This window comes from Furipterus horrens, unplaced genomic scaffold (assembly GCF_987537825.1).
Source record: "Furipterus horrens unplaced genomic scaffold, mFurHor1.1.pri manual_scaffold_4, whole genome shotgun sequence".
In the NCBI taxonomy this organism is placed as follows: domain Eukaryota; kingdom Metazoa; phylum Chordata; class Mammalia; order Chiroptera; family Furipteridae; genus Furipterus; species Furipterus horrens.
The window spans coordinates 190,476,582-190,497,752 of NW_028327174.1; the positions used below are offsets into that span (position 1 = coordinate 190,476,582).

The following is a 21,171-nucleotide window of genomic DNA, read 5'->3' on the forward strand; positions in this document are numbered from 1 at the left end:
CAGTCTCAAGGGATCTCCAAGATGGGGAAACAGTGTTAGCCAGAGTCTTAGATATGGTGCCTGCCAGCTCTGCGGCTCTATGCAAGGAGGACTCAGAAAGGGACAATGGCCTCTGCCTGCCTTTCTGCCTGGTGGAAAGCTGTTTGCCAGCTCCCACCTTGATGCTAGACACTTCAGTTCCTCTCTGTATGTCACTAGTATCTTTCAAGTTGCTATCCCGGTGCTGGAGCTCAGAGAGTGGATCTGAGTAAGTCTGAGTGTAGGTTCTTTAAGAGAAAATACTTGGAACTCTAGAAGTTTCTTCCACCAATTCAATCCCTGATAGTTTTTTCAGCCAGAAGTTGTGTGGACTTATCTTCCTGGCACTGGAACCCCAGGCTAGGAAGCCTGGTGTGGGGCTGGGACCCCTTGCTCCCAAGATATCCCTCCCAAACTTGTATCCACCACACATGGATGAGGGACCAGCCATTCAGTGTCTGTGCCCCTCCCACCAGTCTGGATGGATGTGGTTTCTTTAATTCCTTAATTGTCAGACTTCCATTCAACTTGATTTCTGATGGTTCTGAGTGATGTTCTGTATTTTAGTTGTAATTTTGATACGGTTTTGCGAGGAGGCAAGCTGTGTTTACCTATGCTGCCATCTTAACCAGAAGTCCCCTTGGTGTGTTTTAAAAGCAAATTGCTGTGAATTTCCTTCTTACAACTGGATCTCTTTGAGGTTTGTGGTTAAATAGTCTTGCCTGAATGTCAGTTCTGTTAACATTTATTGACACCTATTCAATAACAGGCCCAGGACTAAAAACAGGATACAGAAAAGACAAAACTCCACCATTTCCCTCAGGGATCTCATAAGCAGTGCTGTTCAACAAAATTTTCTGCAATGGTGAACACGTTCTATACCTGTGCTGTTTGGTATGGTAGCCATTACCCACATGCACCTTTTATTTAAATTTAAATTCATTAAAATTAAGTAAAATTTGAAATTGAGTCTCTTAGTCTTACTGGTCATACTTAAGTGCCCAATAGCCACATGTGGGCACTGTCTACTGTACTGGACTATGCAGAAGGAGGTAAGACACAGACATACACATTTTAATATAAGAGAGGTGGCCTAAAAGGAACCTAAATAAAGTTTTCTGAATAAAGTTACGGGAGGAAGGAAAGAGGAAGAAGCAGTTAGGATAGAAGTTTCCATCAAAAAGTAGCTTATGAGGGACAGACAGGGCCGCACCAGCAGAAACAGATGGGAACAATGTCGTCCATGATAGAAGACAGCTTGAGCAAAGTCACAGAAATGTGGAAGTACAGCTCGTTTTCTGGGAAGAGTACGAAACCCAGTTTGGCTGAAGTGTGGGCAGAGAAAGAGAGAGAAGGATAAGGTCCTTAGGTGGCAGGCTCAGATGCCAAGGAGTCTGCTATTAATCCTATTAAGCGGTGAGGAGCCACTGAGGATTCAAAGCGAGGGAGAAATGGCCTTTGCAAGTGATCCTTCAGGCAGCATATGAAGATACGAAGTATCTACTCAGGAAGAAATAGGAACAGGATTGAAAGAGACTGAGAGGGAGATATTAGAATGTGCGGAGGGCGGGGGAGATGGGGAAGAAGCTGCTATTGCATTAAAGACAGAAGGCTATACGGGAGCCTTGTTTTGCGTAAAATAAGAATGGCATCTGTAAGCCTAACTATAATAGTGTAAGACGGATCCCTAAAGCCATTTCCTGAGCCAATGTCTTTGCAGAGGGAGAATCAATCATCCAAGAAAGGTGAGCTTTTTCACAACTACTTGCCAGCCCATTGCCCTAGACTGCAGGATCTCTTCCTCAGGTACCACCCCCATAAGCCACCAGGAGCTTAACGTCCAGTGAGAATTAGGCAGGAAAAAAAAAAAAAAAGTGGAAGCAGAAAAAAAGAGGAAAATAAGATGAAGAGAAGAGGTATTTTTTAACATGTGCTGGGGAAGTCAAAACAAATTCCCAGCCATACCTGCTGGAGATTTTATGAGCCGAGACGTCCCCAAAATGAATTCGGAATTATAGTCTGCACCTCATAACACATGGGAACTCCCGGCAGCCTGCTCACACACACTGCCCTCTCATTAACTGCCCACCCTCTCCTGCAAGTAGGCAGTCAGGGCTATGCAGGCAACTCAGTGGGGGCAAAGAGCATGGACTGGCAGTCTCTCAACTTTAGGGAAGGCGTTTCTGGCCCCTGGTCTCCCTCTGTGCAATGAGAGGGCTGGAGTGCATAAGCCTGAGGGTCCTGAGAGTTCCAAGTATGAATGGCCTGCAGAGCTGGTCCATGAGCCAACAGTTACAGAGAGCCCCTAAAAAGTCACATGTGTAGGGAAAGACCTATGTGGTGAGAGCAAAGAGGAACTGAAGGGGAAATCCTGCTCTAATTCCCTCATAGGGTGACGGAAAGATCAGGTGTGGTCACAGATGAAAAAATAATTATTTGATAAGTTTCAATTATTTTTTAAAATATCAAAAAACGACCTGAGTAAAGAAATATTTGGAATGGCATTCAGGAATGCGCTCTGGGAATTAAACAGCAGCTCTACTTAGCTCAGTGTCCTGCACCAGACCGCTTCACTATTTGAAGTGCACTTTGCTCATCTGCAAAACAGGAAAAGTGTTGGGGCATCTCCCTGAAAAGGCCACCCACAATAAAAAGAGCATTCGTGGCAATTGCTGTGGAGTCCCAAGAGGGGCCATGAACTCTTGAAGTCCAATGACTTGAGTTCCTGACTCTGCCATTCAGGTTTTTGTTCTTTAATTTTTAAATGATCTTTCCCAGCTTTACTGTTATAACTGACATATAACATTGAGTAAATTTAAGGTGTACAACGTGTTGCTCTGATACACTTATATATTGCAAAATGATTACCACCATAGCATTTACTAACACTTCCACGGTGTCACATAATTACCATTTCATTTTTGTGGTGCAAACTTTCAAGCTTTCCTATCTTAGCAACTTTCAAGTATGCAGTACAGTATTGCTCACTACAGTCGCCACGCGTGCACATTAGATCCCTAGGAGTCATTCATTGTGCCGCTGGAAACTTTACCCTGTGACCGACACCTGCCCAATCCCCCACCCCACCCCCAACACCCAGTAAGCGCCATTCTAGTCCGTTTCTATGAGTTTGGCTTTTTCAAATTATAAGTGACATCATACAGTATCCATGTTTCTCTGCCTGATTTACTTCACTTTAGCACAATGTCCTCGAGGTCCATGCACATGGGCACAAATGCCAGGATGTCCCTTTTTCTCACAGTTGAATAATATTCCATTGTATGTTTACACCACATCTTTTTTATCCATTCATCCGATGACTGACACAGATTTGTTTCCATATCTTGGCTATTGTAAATAATGCTTCAGTGAACACGGGGAGGGGACACATATCTCTTCAAGATCCTGTCACACTAGTGACTTCCTCTCCAGCATCCTTAGGACTTCAGTGTCTGTTGAGTTGTTATTTTACAGGTAGTTTGTTTCCCAAACCTGGTTATGCCTGTTGTGTTTTTTATCATTAGAAAGTTTAATGAAATATTGTGAACATTAAAGATTTATTAGCATCACAAGAAAGCAGTTGCTATGAGGACTAAGTTGATTTTACTGTAAAAATAAAGTCACTTAATATTGCTACTGAGTCAAGTCAGGTGCAACAACTATAAAAATTTAGAAAGGAACCATAAAACTAGAAGAATTACTTGGCAAGCATGTTTAAGTTCTCAGTCCCCTTTAATGAAACACTGGAGATCATATTTGGTACATTATGAGAATGGTTTCTACAGAAAGGTGTCATGGAACTCCAATCAGCTGACCCAGCCTAAGAGAACAGATCCTGGACTACATCAAATAATTGGCAAATGCATACACAGTTATGTATTTTAAGTTAAAATATAATGTTTAAGGTGCATTATTATTTTTTAAGATTTCCTGCTTTAATAGACTTTTTCTGTTAACTGACCAACTGAAAAGGCACATGGCTTCCTAAAGGAGGGTTTCCAAGGTAAGCAACTCAACCTAAACCCAGGTAACCCTTTCCTGAAGAGTCTGTCTCCCTACTGAAGGTTGGAAAATGTTTAAGGAAGAACTGCTTTATTAATCATGTCAAATACCTTGCCAGGAAGCAAAAGACACCCACCTCCAACTCCCTCTAATAATTGTTCCCTTCCTGGTCCCTCTCTTGCTGGGTTCAGTTTCTTCTTTTAGTTCTCCAGATTAAAATTATTTTCATATTCTCTCTCTTATATGTATCAGTGTGTGTATATATACAATTATGTGTATATGCATGTTATATCTACACACATATGTGTTATATGTATACATATATACACAATTTATATATGCATATACCCATACCATGTATATGGATAAGTCAGTACAGAGTCAGTAAACAAGAGGACGCCCTTCCTGAGGCCTGGAAAAAATGTGGAAGTAGATTCTGGGGCCTGACCATGTATGGAGTGGTTTTGTAATGCTGGTTTAATATTAACTATAGCCTGGTCAGTGAGCTTCCTGCAATCATGCTACCTCCATACAATATTGTGGCAGGAACATTAACCAACTTCCTCCCAATATGTTGCACATGGGGCACGGAGGAAGATGCTGTAGTCTAGGAACAGCACCTGGCTTACAGAACATCTTTTTAAGCTGTGGAATCTTTTGTTCCAATGAAGTTGGAGACCCAGTGCTACAAACATAAAAATGAAGCATCTCTTTAGCTGAATCCCAGAGCAACTCATACCCCCTGATCTGTCTGGAACAGAGCTTGAAAAACCAGAGCCCTAATGAAAAGTTACAATAATTTCATTAATATCCCTGCGCTACCTGCAGAAAACCTTCCGAGTGGCCTTGGACATGTCACTTCCTTCCTATTTCGTCACCTAAGGCAATTATTAGGGCATATATGCATTCACATTCCACAAGGATCCCAGCAAACTCTTCTTCATGGTCTCTTCTGGGGAATGAGTTTGGGTGGAGCAGAGACTTTCACCTTTTTAAAACAGTATTCCTGTAGGGTTTGAATTTGATACAACAAGCTTGTATTTTTAAATGTGTCTTGTGAAAATTTAAAATTAAGTTTAAAAATTCAATAAGCATGCATGCACTAGCTGCTGGAATTAAACATATTAAAGAGACATGCTATTTAACTTAGAAAGCTCACAGACTAGCAAAAGAAACAGACAATTAAACAATCACAATATTTCCATGAAAACACAAATTGCAGTGAAAACACAAAGCGCTTGAGATATAACTCTTCTTGGAGGAGCAAGGAAATTCATCTTGGAACTAATGAAGGCATCTTCTAACTGGATCTTAAAAGAAGAGTAGCAATTTTGAGGCAGGGGAAAAATTAATGTATATATTAGAGGAAAATTTGACAATTAAATGGGCAAAATTTAAATGCAAAATGAATATCTTTGTGTGAGAGGTTGGGCTAAATCGATGTTTCCCAAGGTGTGTTACAGGAGATAAATTTAGGTGGCATGTGAAAATGTATATAAATAACTCCAATAGCTACATTACTTTTACAGGCTAGCTACCATTTATAGCAAGTTCTTCTGGTGTCCCATTCATGATAGTAATATAAAGATTCCTTTTAAAAATAAATACAGCTAATCCTATTTACCATGTGACCTTGTGCAACTGACTTGACCCCTCTGAATGGCCGTCTTCATCTGTAATATGCAGATAATAAAAATACCCAAGAAAAGGAGTTTTCTAATTGACCAGTGCAAATGTTATTATCCCAACAGTCACCTCCTTGCATTCTGTGCCCCCAGGGACACGGCACAGGTTCTGGGATGGAAGATCCACTAAAAATGATGAAAGGGGCTTAGCTCCAGGCAAGAGGAGTTTAAAAAGAATAAAGGGTTTTAGGCAAACTGGTTTAGTCTAGGAAACAAGAATAGAATTCATCTCCCAGACGAATCCCAGTTGATTATAATAACTGATGAGAGCACTATATTCTGAAGGAATCTGAAGCTGTGGTAAGTTGTTACTTAGCAATGCCTGATCACACGTATTTTCCACCTAATTCATTCCTTCATTCAACAAACGTTTATTGAGTGCCTACTATGTGATGGGCGCAGCTCTGGGCACCTGGGATTCTGGCAGCAGACAAGACTGGAAGGTCTCTCCTCTCTCATGAACTATTCTATGCAGCCCAATTCTCCCCAGATTCCTGAAGGAATACTGGCTCTGACAATACTCACTTAGGCCGAGGAGGAAATGTCATTTATTGAGGCCACACAGCAAGTGAATGGCAGTAACAGGACTAGAATCCAAGACCCTTGCTTCCCAATCCAGCAGTTTGGTAACTTGCAGAGCTGCAAACCCTGCTTGGTTTTCTACAGTTTTCAGCTGCCCTTTCTCAGCCACCCGCCTTCCCATCTGCTGTCCCTCTTGGGGTAAGAGTGGCCTTCTGTTCCCAGGCTGGAAGCAGGGAACCAGGTGAATGAGGCCATTTCCCCAGAGGCCTCTGCAGTTTGGAGAGGTGGTTTAGAGAATCCAGGAGAATAAAGTGGAGAGAGAAACAAAGGGAGAAACGAGGGAGGGAGGGACTGCGAGAGTCCTACTATTGGCAGACAGGTAATTGGTCAGCTTCTCCAGTCTCCCTCCCTCGGGGAGGATGGAGAGAAAGTAATTTAAGAAGGTTGTCTAACAAATTAGTGAGAGCCTGGGCTTGAAAATGTGAGTTGCCCCCAGGTTCAGAGCTGACGGTTTGATCCTCAGAGGCCACAGGAAGGAAGCAGAGAGGGAGGGAGGAAGGAAGGGAGGCGTCTTCATCCTGCTGCAGCGGCTTCCAACCTCAGAAGCTCCCCGAGAAACCGATTTCTCCCTCCTGGGCCCTCGCTGAGCAGAGGGGCTGGGAAGAACCTCACATATAGCTTGGTTTAATCTCATCACGTAAGAAACAAGGGAAAGCCCACAAAGCTGCGAGGACTTGACCACACCCAGAAAAACTGGGACTCAGGCCCAGGACTTCTCACCCCCAGTCCTGGCCACCAGATTACCCTGCCCCCTGGGTTCCGTGAGGTCTTTATTCGCAAGACTTCTTTTGAATTCCCCTAAACTCCCTCCAACTGCAAAGAAAGTGGGGATGGGGCAGGTCCCAAGAATTAAGGCACAGGCCCATTTATTTGTATTTATTTAACAGACACCTAGGTAGCATTTGCTGAGTGTCAGGCACTACTCCACATGCTCTTAAAAGTTTCTCTTGGAATCTTCAGCACAATCTCCTAATACACAACAGAACACCCAGATGAGGTGAGTACTGTCTAAGCTTGTGATCACAAGCCATCACTCGTATTCCTGCCCATGTTTCATTCGTTTGGCCAGGAAATACCCACTCAATACCTACTACGTGCTGTGTCCTGCAGTATATAATTTGGAGAGCAGAAAGATGAACAAGATCTATCCCCTACCTTCAAGGAGCTGTCAGACAAAGTTTTTTTTTTTTTTTTTTTTTAATATATAGAATAGAAAGCTATGAGGTGAGGGTATACCCGGGTGCTGCTATGGTTAGGGAAGACTTCTTGAAGGAGGTGATATTTGAGTTTTATGAGCAAGGGAGAAAATGGAAGATGAACTCAAGAGAAAAATACAAATTTTTTAGGGTTTTCTGAACTCCAAAAATGAATTAGGATTTTATTCTTAAGAGCACTGACAAGCAAAGCTTTTAAACAAGAAAATCAATAGCTCTGATTTGTATTATACAGCACAGTGGACAAACTTTTTCTGTAAGGGGAGAATTAGTAAATATTTTAAGTTTTGCGAACCAGATAGTCTATGTTGCCACTACTCAACTCTGCTTCTATAGAGGAAAAGCAAACATAGAAAATACATACATGAATGGAGGACCAGGTATGTATTTTAATAAATATTTATGGACACTGATATTTGAGTTTCATATCATTGCCATATATCATGAGACATTAGCTATATTTTATTATTTGTATTTACTTTTATTAATAAAATATGGCAACCAATTTCCAGCCAGGATGGACGTGTATGTAAACACACTTCACCGCCTCACGCAACCACAGAAGAATTACAACTAGATCTCAAAACAAATAACACCCAGAGCCACCAGAAAATCAAGCTATGTGGAAGTCCGACAGCCTAGGTAAAAAAGCCACATTTATCCAGATGGGTAGGAGGGGTGGAGACACGGTGTGGTGCAAAGAGGCAGCAGCAACTGAACAGGTGGTCCCACATATATATGTGGTGGATAAAAATCAGGAGGGACACCTTGTAAGCAAGTGCTCCTAGTGCCAGGCCAGACCCCACAGCCCAGGGTTCCAGCACCAGGAAGATAAATCCCTATAACTTCTGCTGTAAAAACCAGTGGGAGTTGGGGCAGCAGAAGAAACTGCTGGATTTTCAGGAGACTCCAATAAAGGGCCCACATAAACTTAAAACATACACAGATCCACCCTCTCTGGGATCCAGCAACAGGGCAACAGCTGGAAGGATGCCAGTCACACAAAGCGAGTGCTGGGCAAACATCCAGAAGCTAGGCAGCGTCAAAGTCCCCTCTTCAAGCCCTCTCCCCACACAGAGCCACACGGCAGTGAAGCAGGTTGCCCTGCCCTGGCCATTACCTAAGGCTCTGCCCGACACAATTTACAGGTGCCTTTTCTACAATAGGCCACACTACTAAGACAGGGAGTCAAAGCTGCTCTACCTGATAAAGAGAAACAAACACAGGGACGCTGCCAAATTTAGGAGACACAGAAATATGGTCCAAATGAAAAAGAATTAAATGAAACGGATATAGCCAACCCATCAGATGTAGAGTTCAAAACACTGGTGATCAGGATGCTTAAAGAACTCAGCAAAGTAAAAAAAGATGCAGGAACAAATAAAGGTTACAATAAGTGAAATAGAGAAAAATTTACAGGGAACCCACAGTGGAGGGGATGAAGCCAGGATCCAAGTCAACAATCTGGAACATAAAGGAAGAAATAAGCATTCAACCAAAATAGCAAGAAGAATTAATAATTCAAAAAATTAGGACAATATAAGGTGCCTCTGGGACAGCTTCAAGTGTACCAGCTTCCAGATAATAGGGGTGTCAGAAGGAGAAGAGGAAGAGCAAGAAATTGAAAACTTATTTGAAAAAATAAAGAAAACTTCTCTAATTTGGTGAAGAAAATAAACATACAAATCCAGGAAGCACAGAGTCCTAAACAAGTTAGACCCAAAGAGGACCACACCAAGATACATCACAATTAAAATGCCAAAGGTAAAAGACAGAGACTCTTCAAAGCAGCAAGAGAAAAGCAGAGTTACCTACAAAGGAGGTTTGTCAGGTGATTTCTCAAAAGAAACTTTGCAGGCAAAAAGGGACTGGCAAGAAGTACTCAGTGTGATGAAAAGCAAGGACCTACAACCTAGATTACTCTATCCAGCAAAGCTATCATTTAGAATGGAAGGGTAGATCAAGTGCTTCCCAGACAAGGTAAAGCTAAAGGAGTTCATCATCACCAAGCCATTATTGCAGGAAAGGTCAAAGGGACTTATTTAAGAAAAAGAAGATCAAAACTATGAACATTAGAATGACAACAAATTCACAACTATCAACAGCTGAAAATGAAAAACAAACTAAGCACACAACTAGAAAAGGAACAGAATCATAGGTATAGAGGTCATCTGGAGGGTTATCAGCTAGGAGAGGAAAGGGGGAGAAAGGGTGCAGGGATCGAGAAGCGTATCTGGTAGGTACAAAATACACAGAGGGATGTTAGGAATAGTATAGGACAGGCGTCCCCAACCTCCGGGCAACAGACCAGTACCCATCCAGACCTATAAGGAATCAGGCTGCACAGCAGGGGGTAAGTTTGCATGTAATGTGCTTGAATCATCCTGAAACCAACCCCCACCCCTCCAGTCAGCAAAGGTCAGTAAAAACATGGTCTTCCACCTAAATGGTCCCTGATGCCAAAAAGGTTGAGGACTGCTGATAAAGGAAACGGAGAAGCCAAAGATCTTATATGCATGACCCATGGACATGAACTAAGGGGACTGCTGGAGGGAATGGGGGCACTGGATGGAGGGGGACAAAGAGGGAAAAATTGGGACAACTGTAATAGCATAATGAATAAAATATATTAAAAAAATAAAATAAAACATGGCAACCTTACCAGGGGATATGAGCATTCATACACCTCCTCTGTGTAAACCTGGGAGGAAAAAGAAGGTTCCTCAAAGCAGGTAATAGTAAACTAACGTCGGAGTTGGCCAGGTGAATCAGGGATGAGGTAAGCATTCCAACCAGAGAGAACAGCCTTTCTGTTCAGGGGTCAGATGGGGGGATTATGCCTGGTGCTCTCAGATGCTTGCAAGTCATCAGTGAGGCTACAGCATCAAGTGTGAATGGGGATGTCAGGAGGCGAGGCTGAGTTGGTGCACAGGGACCAATTCATCCCAGTCCTCCAGGGACCTCCAAGGGGCCTCAAGGAGATGGTACACTTGCTAAAGTACAGGCTCCCAGGCCCCTCCCCGGGTGACTCAGCAGGTCTGGGAGTGAGAACCCAGGTTCTAAGGTGATTCTCAGAAATAGCTAACGCTAAGAGAAACTGGGCTAAATCACCTGGGAGTTTTCCCAGGAGCCTAGGAAGTTGCTGCTGGCCCTGAAGTCTTGAAAACAGTAACCCAGAGAATCAGAGGAAAGGCCACCTAGAATGAGTGTGCAGCCTCCCACGGGGACTCCTGAGAACGGGAATCTGTCCATTTAGAGAGAAGCGGGAGAGCCGGAATGTTTGTCCAAAGACCAGCCCGGCTCCTCCGGAACAGGCGCGCTGCGTCTGGCACCTGGCTCCTGGCTCCCGTTCGCGCTGCTGTCTCTCCGCTCCCTGCAAGGCGACCAGACGTCTCCCCGAGCCTTTCCCTGCCGCCCAGCCCCCCTCCCTCCTCCGCCCACAGCCTCCGCTGAAATGATTCCCCCCAATACAGCTATTACTGTGACTGGAAATCTCTTTACTGCTGATTCTGCTAATGGAAATGTTCCTTCCCTTTTCGGCTGCTTGCAAAGCCACTCGTGACTTCCCTGGGTGCCTGAGAGCAAGGCTTTGTCAGCCTGCCGCCACCAGAAGGGAGAGAATCCTGCCCCGCCTGCTTCCCCCAACACCCACCTGCCTTAGACTCAGCTTCTAAGAGCTTCTCTATCCAAACTGTCCTCAGACAACCCCGGAGTTCCCCGTTTCCCCAGCTCCTGGAGAACAGCAGACATCAATGGTCAATTTCATCCCGCTTTGCCATGCTGGGGAGGGGGGGGGCGGGAAGGTGGCAGGAGGCACCTAAGCAAAGCAGGCTGCGGTGGAAAGAAAGGGGGAGGGGAAGGGAATTAGGGAATTTGCACACATTATTTATTCATACCTCCATCTCCTTTCAATAAAAAAAGGATTCCAGGTGGCTAAGAGGCAGAGAACACAAACTGTACACCAGACTCTGGGCGAGGTGCTTTGCACACAACTATCTCTGTAAGGACCACGTATGGATTACTGTAACTGAAAACTCAGTAACCTGCTGGGTGCTGCCTAAAATGTAGTTTATGGAGGGTGCTCCAAAAATGCTGGCCACAGAAACCCAGAGTAGTGGTTATTATGTTGTTTTCATGTTACTGATGGGCAAACAGAGGCGCAAACAGAAGTCTACGGTTAGCAAGTTGTGCAACAGGATTCGAACCCAGGACTTCTGATTGTCAGAGCTGGCAAACGGTCCACCCCAGCACACTGGCTAGAGACAGTTGCTGTGAATTGCCTGAGTGACATTCAAAGTGCACTTCTCTTAGCTAGGTAAATGAGGGTGTGGGGCTGGACCTCAAAAGCATTGTTTTACCCAGTTCTGATACTACAGGAGAAGTATACACTATTTATCTGTATTTTTACAGCATAATATGTATGGAAATATTGCATATTATTTTATATATCCCATATGCATCGATAATGTAATATAAATCCCATTTTCAAGATGGAAACATAAAAACTGTACAATGCTCCTGGACAAAGCTCACCTTGGGGTAGAGCAGAGGGGTGACAGAAAAGTGCAAGTTAAGGGTTGTATCACAGATAACCCATGACTTGACAATTTCTAGAAAGAAAATGTAGTTTTTGTAAGGACTCAATCCCAAGTCTCCTAGGATGACACCATGCCTAGCCTGGGGTGGAAACTCCCTAAGCACTGGGGAAAGAGAGAAGTGGAAAGGGGAGAAGGAAGGGAGGCGAGGAGGGAGACAAGGGGTGAGGAGAAAAGGAGGACGAGAACCAAGAAGGCACAGGGATAATGAGCAGCATCGAGAAAAACTGAGACAAGAACAATGGCCGTGCTCTTGGCAAATGAGCGAGGAGATGCTGAGTCAGCTCCCAGCAGCGCAGAAGCAAGGTATTTGGTCCCTCGGGCCTGTGTGGCTGCCGCACCCTGAGGTTCCTATAGAAGAAACATCTCTAACTTCTTGGTAATGAGAAGAGGAAGAGATAAGAGAAAAAAGGAAAACAGGTTGTCAGAGAGATGAACACTCAAGAACATACCTGGTTCTGAGCAGGACAGGAGGCAGCCAGAGCACAGGGTTTGGAACCAGGCAGAACTGAGTTTGGACTCAGCTCAGCTGTATCATAGCTGTGATCTGGGGGCCTGCTCCTTAAATCCTCTGAGCCTCCGTGCTCACCTGTAACATGGGACCAATCTAACCTGTCTTCTAGATGGCCTACCCCATGCCAGAATGATAAAATCTGGGAAGATCAATTCCCCTTATCCCCTCATCCCCAGTGGCCGGTTGCCCATCCCTAAGATGGGGGGAGAATATATTGGAATAGGTTGTGTTGGTGACTTCAATTTCCCCAACTTTGTATAGAAGGGCTTCGTTTAGATAATGTCCTTACTCTACCATTCATGACATTTGATGATCCTAAAACCATGGCGTGTATCCTCTTCTCCCATATAGTCAATGCTTCTCTGTTTGCCACAATGCAATGGTTCCAATCCCTTATCTGGCTTCTGTAATTCTCAAGATAAGGTCTTTCCTCTAATCAAACTGGTCCCATTACTTATCTGATAAACATCCCAGGATAATGCAAAGGTGGAAAAAGGCAGAGAAAATGGCTGTGGGATCCCAGAGGAGGGAAAGCTTTAATGGAAGAGAAGGCATTCCGGCTTAGCCTTAACAGATGACTAAATGTCCACATCGCTATGATTTCACTCAGTATGGGTTCTGGGATAATACTTGGCAATCCCAGGGTTCTAGTCATCTAACATGCCCTGAACACCTAGGATGTGCCAAGCACACGGTGAGTCATTGCGGCCCCAGAGCTGAATGAGGTATGTTCTCTGCAAATGGATCCATAGGCAAGGCAGACAAAGAAACACGTAAGCTCTGCTTCCATTCTACTCCCAGCCCCCATCATCTCACCTGAACAGACCCCTGCAGGCCTTCCTGCTTCCATCTTTGCCCTGCCACAGAGCAGCCTGAGTAATTCCTTTGAAACATAGGTCAGATATTGACACGCTTTTTGCTTAAAATCCTGCATGGCTCTCCATTACACTCAGAGTAAAAGCCCAAACCCTGACAGCAGTCTATCTGTGCAGCCCTACGCAACTCCCCTGGTGCTCTCCTGTGCTGTCCTGCCCACCCCTTGCCCACTTCAGCAGGCAGCCCAGGCCTTCTCACTGGCCCCTGAGCACTCCAAGTACACTCCAGAGCCAGGGCTTTGCCGAAGCCCGTCTCTCTCTGGAATGTTCTTCTCCTAGATGCCGACTTGGCTAACTCCTTCACCTTCCAGTCCTCGTTCCAATCCTACGTTCTCAATGAGCTCCTCTCCCTCTCCCCTACTTAATATTAAAAGCAACCTCTTCTAAAACTTTCCCTCGTTTATTTTTGGCCCCTTTTCATAGAATTTATCACCTTACATGTTATATAACTTTCCTATTTCCATTATGATTATTGCTATTTTCCTCTCCCCACCACGTAACATACATGTGCACACTCAAGTGTGCACACATGGGCACACACGCATGCACACCCACACACACCTGGATATGAGCACTCTGACAGCGGGAATCCATGTGCTTTGTTCTCCGATGGATCCTAAGCACCTGGAACAGAGCCTAGCACATTGTAGGGCCTCAACAGTTCTAAAGGGACCATTGCTATTGTAAGCTTTATATTTATAGTGGGTGCCAAGGTCCAGAATATTCAACTTCAGTGTGAAGAGGTCAAGAAAGATGTCCAATATCAATTGCCATTTGAGTTCAGTCTTAACAGGTAAGAAAGAATCTTCCCAGGGTTGGTGGGGCATAGTTACAGAACAAGAGGGCAGGGTAGGACCGTCTGCACAGAGTCTGAACACAGACCTTTACCACAATAAGGAGCCTGGACTTCATACTAAGAACTATGAAGAACCAGTGAGGTCCTTCAGGGGAAGACAGACATGATTATATTTGGGCTTTTAATGAAATCGCTCTGTCTGCAAGTACAGACGATGGATTAGAGAGGATCAGACTAGAGGATCAGACCAGTGAGCTGGCTGTTGACATCTTAGTAGAAAGAACTGTTGAGGTCTGACCTGCCAGAGGCTGCAACAGTGGGGATGGAGAAATGTTTCCTCTGCATGGCTAAAACCTTAACAGTCTATAACATACAACATCTTTGTCCGTTTCTGACTCACAGGCTGAGCTGCTGCTTGGAAGTTCTAGTGTACTAGTAAGGAAGCTACAGATATTCCAGTCCTGCATTGTGCAGTCGCCAGCACTTCCATCCAGTCCAGAGGGAAACCTCAATGGGGGTAGTTGTCCAAAGAGCCAGCGAAAGGGGAGTGCCAGCGATGGGGAGCAGAGCAAGTCCTGACAAGCAGTCTGCCTGCATCCCTCCGGGGCAGAGGGGCTGCATGCACTGCTGGAAGGGAAGAAAAACCAGCTCGCTCGCTATAGTTAATCTTCTGTTGCCACTAGCTGGTCAGTGTGAGAACTTGGGAAAGTATCAGCTCTGTAAAGGAAGCATCCCGTAACGCTGCTCCACCTCAAGGTTATATCCGACTCTTTCTCTCCTTTCCTGGAAAAGAGCAGGCTTTCGATGCTCACCCCCCGAGGCAGCTAGTGAAAGGCAACGAGGCTTCCTCCTCCCCGCAAACAAAACCCAACAGCTCGGGTTCCCGGGAGGAATTGGAGCCAACCAGCTGGATACTTGGGCAAGAGAACAAATTCAACTTCTCTAGGCATATTTTTCTCCTTAGATTTGGGGGCTTTTGTATTTTCGTTTCTTGCAGAAGAACAAGAGGAGGATGGTGAATTTTATGTTGTGCAACTGAGTTGCAGACACTGAGATGTGTTTAAACCCAGAGCCACGTGTTAGAAGTTCAGTGTTGTGATGGAAGGAAGCATGGGATGGGTCTGAAGGCCACTGGGTTGAAGTGTGAAATGCTGGTCTTTAAGTAGCTTTTTTACCTCGTCTGGGCCCCAGAGTTACCATATAAAATGAGGAGTGGATTCAATGAGCTCCAAGAATCTGTGACACTGGGAGTCTCTCAGTGTTGGTGGTTGTGGTGACAGTTGTCATGATTCTGCCCAGAGAAGTCACTGTCACTATACATCCTTCTCTCCCTCCAGCACACGTGGTCACACTGTTCTATGTCAGCCAAGGACTAGTTTCCAGTGAAGCAAGGGGGTGAGGAGCAGGACTCTTTGCCTGCCAGAGGTCTGGTCAAACATACTGCCGGACCTCCTGTAAATGAAAATTATAGAATGACTGCATGGCCTCAGGGCCCAGTTCAGGAAGACCATCTAGTTCCAGGTCACACCGAAGTTTGCAGAGCCGGGCTGTCTCAGCTGGTGAAGCTGACCCACAGAACCACCAATCTGGTTGGCCCCGACCAAACCCGAGCCTCTCTAACGCAGCTAACACAAATCCTCCTCTCTCCCTAACCCATTACCCTCTCGGTAACAGAGTGCTTTTTGAGGGCAGACAGTATATCTCTCTCTGTCCTGGGTCTTAAATAGGTTTCACCAGATTTGAGCTGGAAAAGGGCTGAGGATGGAGTGAGGGAAGAGACTGGAAAGGGGAAAAAGACTCAGATCAGAGGCCACTGAATGCTCACCCCTCTGCCTACTTCTAGGACCCTTATTTATGTCCCAAAAGCCTGGAACATCGGAACAGCATAGGACTTGACCTTCAGTGCTACCCAAATACTTTATTTACTAACTAAAGACCTGGTGCCCCAGTGAGGAAATAATATACATTTTTAAAAAATCTAGCTTTTTTGGAAACATCAAATTCTCTCTCGCATTCACTCCAGAATCTCTCCCTCACACACACATACAGGAAAAACACTGGCCCTGATTTTAACAAATATTCTGTGGTCAGAAATCTCTTCAGAAAACCCAGCTTACTAGTATTTGTATCTGGTCTTCCTCCCTCTTCTTCATGACTGGCATCATCAACCTGCTGAATCCAACCAGAAACTAAAAAGGGCAGAGAGCCTGTATGTCTCCTGGGGGCTTAGTCTTCTCTCCCAGTGCCTGCCCGAGGCTGCGGAGTCTCTGCTTGAAGGCTTCCTCCCGCATGGATCCTACTGTCACTAAGGGTGAGAATGCCGGGTTGTTGGACAGCTCCCTGGGACACAGCCTCCTGTGGGACTGAATTCTATCTCTCCCCTTGTAACTGCACTTTTTGAATATTCCTTTAAACCAGACAAGGGGAAAAAAAAAAAAGAAAAGAAAAAAAAGCACATTCCTCATTCCCTGTTGACATTTGAAGGAAGCTGATCCAGTCTTTTGTGGGCTCTTCTTCTTAGGCTGAACTCCTGCTTTCAATGATCCTTCTGACCCGGTCCCTGGTCCCTACTCCTTCCAGAGGCTTTCCTCTCTGGGTATTCATTTTTGTTTGCATTCTAAGGAATCTTTGTAGACCTGACCAAGTTGGCATTTCACACTGCATCTCTGTCTTCCACGCAGGCCGATCGGCCTCCCGCAGACAGCACTCTTTTGGGAAAGATCTTCAGGACACTGCCTTACTCACATAGGTGGCCCTTAAAGACATACTACTGGATGTTTTTTCCTTCTTCGCATGCCCTCCCACAAATGCAGAGCACAGGCCTCATCTGTGCGAGTTATATGACAAGGAAAATTAGTCAGAAATTTTGACAATGGAGGCTTATTCAATTGTATCTCTTTTTCCCCCCTTTTGCTAACTCAAGGTAAACAGACCAGCCTGGCCTCTACCAAGTCCAGGAAGAAGGGTGCCATCTTCTCACCTGCAGACATGAAAGCTAAATCCACAAGCAAACTCCAGGGCTGCCTGGGGGCGGATGAGGACTGAGTGATGCAGGTTCACCTCAGAAGCCCTGCACTGCCAGTCACTCCTGTTCAAGTTCTTCCTTTTCCATCAGTTCTTCCCAACAGCCCCATGTTATCGGCAGAGCAAAGGAGCCAGTGAAAGGCGAGGGAGCTAGTCAGGGTGACAGAGTAGGTCAGAGCACTTCAAGTTCATAGAATCTTTACACCCAAGGATTATTTTAGGGCTCATCTACCCACTCATATTACAGCACAAGGAACTGAAGCTCTGGGGGATAAATGGCCTGTTCAAGGTCACTGTGGGCCAGAGTGGGGATTCTAGATCCTAGCCAACATTAAGTTTGCAAGCCCTGTTACAGCATTCAGCTTCTCCAGCGTCTCCTCCAAGGCTTTGCTCAGGGTGTTTCCTGTCTAGGAGGTATCCCCAGCCTTCTCCCAGACAGATCTTCCCACCCTGATGGCACCGAATGTGGTGTCATCTCCATCACCCTTTGGCACCATTAAATACAGTGTCCTCTGACATCCTGTGCATCACACAACTTAAAGCTGGCAGGGTCACTGGAGGTGATCTAACTCATGTCTCACACTCAGACTCTCAGATTTCAGCTCACTCATGTAGCTGAAGTTCCTTTAGAGGAATGCTCATGCCCTTCATACAAGTATAACCAGCACCTCAATGTGTATTTAGCTCAGGATGCCTAGTTAGCAATTACCAAGAAGGTAGGTGTATGTTAGACTGAGATTCCAGTTCCAGGTCTGCCATTTATTCACAGTCTGACCTTGAATTAGGTACTTGACCTCTCTACTAATGCTTCCTAGCCTGTAAAATGGCAATAACAGCAGTGCCCACTACATATATTATATGGAAATTAACAATAACAGGCAAAAGTAAAGCTCTCAGGTCCACATTGCTATTCCTTGATCACTTTCAGTGAAATTCACCTTGTCAACACCATTGACTTATAATCAAATTCTAAAGAAGAGCCCAACACAGAAACTTGGGGAATCTTTCACCTCTGAGGGAAACTTCCATCTACATAAAACAGGCTGGAACGTGATGACAAGAGCAGAACTATGAAGCGGAAGAGACCTTAACGAAAGTCACTTAAGTACAGGCACGATCAATAACATAGCCAATAACTGGAATGACAGTGGCACAATGGAGGGCGGTAGGGCCAGGTATGTAGGTGACTTTGGTGAAAGATGTTGAGAGGCAGTGTGGAGAAAATTACCTTGAGTTTCCCCAGTTGGACTTGAGTAAAATGGGAATTCTACCTTTTATTTGTTCAATCACCCACACCTTTTAACGCCAAGACCATTTTACCACCACCAACTCTGGGCCCACAACCCAAAGCATAGCCAGAGGGCTTTGGCAGTCACCACCACCCCCTAGTGGTGGCTCCATATACCCCACAATTGGCAGGATTTGGCATTTACTGACTGCATGACCAGAAGTGGCATGTGCCATCTCCAAAGCCCTTTAACTGGTGAGTTAGTAGTGAAAAACTCGCCCAAACCAGCAGACATAAATACTCAGCTTTTAAACAAAGAATGTTTGGAAGGTCTAGGGATGGGATGGGGCTGCCTTAGGACCCTGGGAAAGATACGGCCATGAATGACTAGTAGCACCCGCCCCCAACCCCAACAAGCAGCAGCCCTCATTTCCCGGAGCTCACTGTGCACTCCGTGTTTACATGCAAACAGTGGAAGACCAACACAAATAAAAAGCCCACGTCTCCCTACACAGCTCCTGCTATGCTTGGCCATCTGGTAACTACCTCGTTAGCCAAATCCTGGGGGGAGGGGGTGCCTTAAGCTGCTAGTCCAGGGCACTGAGGGGAGGAGGAGATGGGAACCCAATTCCCCACAAGCATCTGAAAGGGCTCAGAGCCCACAGGAGGACAGCACCCCGCCACTCCACGGCAGGCAGTCCACAGCCTCCAGGCTCAGCCACAAGCAGCAGAGAAGGCAGAGGCTCCAAACGGAGGGAGCCAGGAGATTCTGGAGCTAACTCACAGGTCCTGGAGCTTCCCAGCTCCAGGTATGTGGGGACAATTCCTATTAGTGGACTGGACTGGGTCCTCCACATTCTTGGCGAATTGGAATGCTCTGGGGTCCTCACTTCCAAGTAACACCATATCTAAGAATGCCCCCCCCCCACATTTGACCAATCATTCAGGGAGACTTGACCTCCTGATCCCTCTGGGCACCTGCTGTAGAGAGATGGCGAGGGCGATAAAAGAAGGTTGCCATTGGAAGTGGCGTAAAATAAACACCCTGTGCGTCCCCTTGGGGGAAGCAGTAGGAGTTAGCCCTGAGCCCAAGGTCAGCTCTTTGCCCTAAGGAACCCCATCGCCACCCTCATACCCTTCCTTGGGAACAGGCAGCCCCACAGGTGCACGTGTGTGTATGCCGGAGTGTATGCTTGAGTGTGTGTGTGTGTCTCGCACGCCAGACGCGCTGCCGAGGAAGTCCCCCGGGAACCTGCAAGGCGCTCTATTGCTTTGCCTCTCAGAAAGCTCAGCATGCTCGGGTTACAGCCAGCTGGGGAGAGCCCAAGGGCCAGAAACCCCAGGCTCCAGCTCGGAGCATGAGAGTGCCTGGCACTTGCTCAAATCCCCAGAGGCAGCCAACAAAGAAGGGAAAGGGCGGGAGTGGGGTGGGGGTCACAAAAAATACATTAAAATATATTATGGTTCCCCGGAGAGAGAAGTCTAGCCCATTGATTGATTACTCTTTGGGGCTTCCTGGGCAAGCAAGGAGTTAACCTCAGAGGTCCAATCGAGATTCGTAAGGCGCTAACCAGGGAAGTCCATCACCCCCGCGATGCTACAGCTAAGCCGGATCCCAGAAAGCAAGGATCCGGGGAAGGCGAGTTCAGGAGTCTCCCGCGAGCCCCCACGCCATCCAGGCGCGGTTGTTGACCAGACTCCGACAACCAATCGCGCCCTGTGCCCCCAAGAGGGGAGGGGAGAGCGAGCGATTGGCGAGCGCGGGAGAGCTAAAGGGAAACAACGTTTTTGTAAACGCTCTCCGAGATAATTAAGCTATCAATTACCCGGGTGGGAAATCAGCTGCGCTTCCCACAGCTCCTCCGAAGGGCCGACTCCTCTGGGATTCGCGCTGGGAACCGGCAGGCAGCAAGCTGCTGGCGAACTTTGTGATGAACTTTTCCGTGTAAGCCCCCACCTCCAGCCCCACCCCTACCCTATCCTCTCCCCTTCCATTTTCTGGCCTTTAAGTTATTATTAGCCCGGTGAATGAGATGCTAGGAGGGGGACAGAAAGGCGAATGTGGCAGACTGGGTGCGGGCGAATCCGACCATTTGAAATGGGCTCAGAAATCACTCAATCCTCCCCTAACGCACTTCACCGCCAAAACTAAGGCCCCGAGGGAAAGCGACTCGGCCAAGGTCACCCAACCCACTCCGGAACTCAGTCTATGAGGGCGGGTGACTCTACATGGAGCGTCTCCCCTCCGATTCTCGGGAAAATCTATCCAGAAGAGCAAAACCAAAAACTCCGGCGCGAGGGCAAAGGGGCGGTAACCGCGGGCGGCAGGGACATCACCCACTAGACCCGCACCCGGCATCAGAGCCGAAGACTTCCCCGGCGCGGAGCCTGAGCACACTCAGCGACATGGGGCTTCGGGCGTCAGGTACGGCCCGCGGCAGAGCTCAGCGTCTGGGCTGAGACGGAGGCACAGGTCTCCGCCGCAAAGGGGCTGGCACGCCCCCGCGCTCCCGCCACGCCACGCACTCCCCGGGACCTCCTGCCCCACACTCCCTCCCAACCACCTGTGCGCCCTCCGGGCCCCTCGGCTGCCCTCTCCCAACCCCGCTTCGGGCAGCCCGGGGCGGGGATCCCCAAG

General features: G+C 46.5%; 1 protein-coding gene across 3 annotated transcripts in view; it reads right to left on the minus strand.

Annotated features, from left to right (window-relative positions):
* ASTN2 (astrotactin 2) overlaps positions 1–21,171 on the minus strand; it is an 839,367-nt gene that overhangs the window by 817,670 nt on the left and 526 nt on the right. The gene's annotated exons all lie outside the window — the stretch shown is intronic.